We start from the raw sequence: 3,727 nt of genomic DNA, 5'->3' as shown, positions 1-3,727 counted from the left end.
CTTACTTTAAGATATTGTACAGTGTTTCTGCGTTTTAGTTAAATTAAATCACTGAAGAGTTTTAACTCTTGAAGTCTTACTTTAAGATATTGTACAGTGTTTCTGTGTTTTAGTTAAATTAAACCACCGGAGAGTTTTATCTCTTGAAGTCTTACTTTAGGATATTGTACAGTGTTTCTGCGTTTTAGTTAAATTAAACCACTGGAGAGTTTTAACTCTTGAAGTCTTACTTTAGGATATTGTACAGTGTTTCTGCGTTTTAGTTAAATTAAACCACTGAAGAGTTTTAACTCTTGAAGTCTTACTTTAAGATATTGTACAATGTTACAAAATGGTTATGTGCGCACTAGTTTGAAATGATAGACTAGAAAAAAGGTAGTCAGCAAAACTCCCCATCAATAGATCGTCACTCTTATACCACACCCACAGCCCCATATTGTGGAGCGTATTTTTGCGGCAACGGGGGACGAGCCATGTATTCTCGGATTCACTAGAGCATCCTCGTCGCTTCTCATATGCTGTTAACTTTTTTTTTCAAACGAGGAATAACATCCACGCTAATGTACTGACTGTCACACTTATAACGCACCCAGATTACAAAGCCTGTAAATCCCAAATAATTCAACGCGCATGACGCTTTCCTGGGTCCTGTCCTGCAGCAGATGGACAAGCTACAATAAATGGAAAAGGTTACCCACAGCGTCGTCAGTTTCTTTGTTTAAGAAAAGCTACACAAGGGAGTTATCTGAGAATAGCTTTATTTGTTTGTTTGTGGCTAAGTACAAAGCTACACAATGAGCTATCTTTACTCTGCTCATTGTGGGTATCTAAACCCAATTTTTAGCATTATAAGCCCTCAGACTTACCGTTGAGCCACCAATAGGCTGTGCATAGTCGTCTCTAATTTGTAAGTGACAGAGTAGAGGGAAATCAGCTATTCAACAGTATCCACCGCCAACTCTTGGGCTACCTTGTGTGACCGAATAAGTAATAAAACCATCATTCTTGTGGTGTATTTTACAAAGTGCGGAGCGCGCTTTGTTTGTGACAGCGATTTACAAACCACGAACCCTCGTATCCACAGTATTAGTGTGATAATCATGCTGTTCACTTCAAAACTAAAGGGACGGCTAAACACACATAGTCTTTGTGTAGTTTTGTCCAAAGATCTGAAATAAACAAATACACAAAAATTTATTCAGAAATTAATGAAACGCGCAACAATACCTTAATACTCACTGTTCATGTCAAATTTTTCACGTGGAAATTAGCATATCTGATTTTTTTTCACTTGGGTATACTAATAACATGGAATCCTATAGTAAAAAGTATAAAACAAATCAGTAATTTAAGTGTTAAGACTAAACTTGTATATTGCTAAAATTCGAGCGCGTGACTTGTTATAGCGAGAATGCTAAGCCTAGAAGTAATTAATTCGATTTTTTTAAACACTATTCGTTTACCATAGCCTGTAAATCCCAAATAATTCAAGGAGTAAAAATAAATAAATACACATAAAAATCATCAGAAGCTAGATATGAAGAGCTACCTGGCATAGTCATTCTAACTCCGCTGCATATGCCGCTTTTCAGCTATCCAGAGCGTCCTGAAGTCGAAAACCGGTAAATAGCCAAAAACCGAGATTTCTTAATTTCTGTCATTGCCATCTTTCTTCAATAGGCCTAGCGCCTACTTAGTTCTAGCAGTAACTGTAGTTCTACCATCATTTGATATCGCAAGTTCCAAAAGTAACATCTCGTCTGTTTAATCGGAGTTGTGGGAATTACTTTTAAATATTAGCGAGTTTAATAAGTATATATGCATTTTTTGGTTAATATGTCAGCTTCTCAGATAAAAAAAAGAAAAACAAAAGCAACATTTATTAAACAGTGATACTTAGTCTGAAGAATAAAATAAAAAGAATAAATATTTTTATTTTATTATTTAAACCATTTAAAAGATTTTTTCCCATTGGTTTCTTTTATTTATTTAATTTTTTCCATAGCATCACATTTTGTCCGGAGAATCGGTCATCCCTACAAAAGTAGAACACCTCCAAAACGGAAAAAGCCTCGCACTTCCTTTACTCGTCTGCAGATCTGTGAACTTGAGAAATGGTTTCAGAAACATAAGTATTTAGCATCTAGTGAGAGAAGTTGCCTAGCTAAACAGTTGAAAATGACAGACACTCAAGTTAAAACGTGGTTCCAAAATAGAAGGACCAAGTGGAGGTTAGGTTTAAGTCTTATGATCTTGTTATTGAATTATTCGTAAAAATGTGATAAAATGACGTTAAAATATCAAACATGAATAAAATCTATATTACTACATCAACGAATATCGTTTCGGTAGATTTTATACGACATTATTTGCTGCTTAATGATTGGTTTTATTAGTTCTAAGAGTATACTTGTTCAATCTAGACAAACTTATACTGTGCTGCCCTCTAGTAAGCATATCAAGTACTTTTTATTTTAAACGCATTTCTCAAAATTCATTTGATAAATGGTTGAGATTAATTCAATAGTAAAAGTAATTAGAATTTTTCACAATCAAAATAGTTTACTTTATAAAGTTATGTATATTTTGATCTCATTTTTTTTCTCGTAAAAACATTCTAATAAACAGTCAAATAGAACTGTTTTAATTTCAAATAAAAGTTTGAAAATTACCTGCTTTCCCAATGCAATTGTTATTATTTAGACGTGTTACTTTTTCATGGTTATTTTTATTTGATTTGATTTACTATTAAGTAACTTTTTTTCTTAGATAGCAAAAAATTGAAAAAATATGCTTTTTAGAATGATATATTTTTATATATGTCTTTTCTTAGTGTTTTAGTCCTAAGACGAAGGGTACTGATTGAATTTCTTTAACTTCGATATTCGATCATTTACTAACATCTGTTCTGAGTTTTGTAATTTGAAGAGTATTTAATATACAGAAAATTTAAGTCTAATTTACACAACCACCCCCCCCAACACAATATTATACAAACCGTATAGTTTGGGAAATACCTCAAATCAAGCGCACTTTTTCTTCCAGGAGACAGACAGCAGAGGAATATGAGGCGGAGCGACAGGTGAAAAATAATCAGGTTATGTTTATGTGTGGGCAACAACATCATCATTGTCAAGGTTCTTCTTACTTGAGCCTGGTCAACAATGCCACTGCTCCAACCTCAGGGCCTTTTCTGCACCACAGTTGGAGATGAGTGTCCTCTTCTTTCCAGCAACTCTCCTGTTTCGCTGTTGCACTCGCTGATGAGCTCGCGAGTAAAATGTACAGGTTAAAACAAATTATGGACTTTCCATCAATCGTGTCGTTATTTTTCTATCGCAAAAATATATTGATTTTACAAGATTTAGCGAGTAGTCCTAAGTGTCGAGGATTTGGGATTTAATAAATAAAGGCCATTTACACGTATGCCATAATTAAAACAAGAAACAATAAATCTAAATATATATAAGATGATAAAAACCTTATAACCTTTCTAAAGCGCTCGGGTTATGGGGTTTTATCATTTTGTATTTGTCTGACATTTAAATATACACATATATATATAACTGTATCTAGATGTTCGTTGGAACGCCATCTGATGTTGAATATAGAAAGTTTTCAAATTTAATAAGATTTATTTTTGCAGGCGGTATGATTTACTTAAGGGGTTTGCTAGTGTATTTATATTTTTCTTTAAATTTGTTATGACGCAACTGGCGAGTTTTCT

At 33.5% G+C, this 3,727-nt stretch overlaps 1 long non-coding RNA gene across 1 annotated transcript; it reads left to right on the top strand.

Moving 5' to 3' along the window:
- The first annotated feature begins 2,006 nt into the window (after positions 1-2,006).
- On the top strand, positions 2,007-3,363 carry LOC111088530. Its single transcript, XR_002613020.1, has 2 exons — positions 2,007-2,231; positions 3,046-3,363. It is a non-coding gene; the product is annotated as an uncharacterized LOC111088530 (long non-coding RNA).
- The last annotated feature ends 364 nt before the right edge of the window (positions 3,364-3,727 follow it).

This window comes from Limulus polyphemus, unplaced genomic scaffold (assembly GCF_000517525.1).
Source record: "Limulus polyphemus unplaced genomic scaffold, Limulus_polyphemus-2.1.2 Scaffold3960, whole genome shotgun sequence".
Lineage (NCBI taxonomy): Eukaryota > Metazoa > Arthropoda > Merostomata > Xiphosura > Limulidae > Limulus > Limulus polyphemus.
Note: the sequence above shows the minus strand (reverse complement) of the source record. Positions and strands in the feature narration are given on the sequence as shown.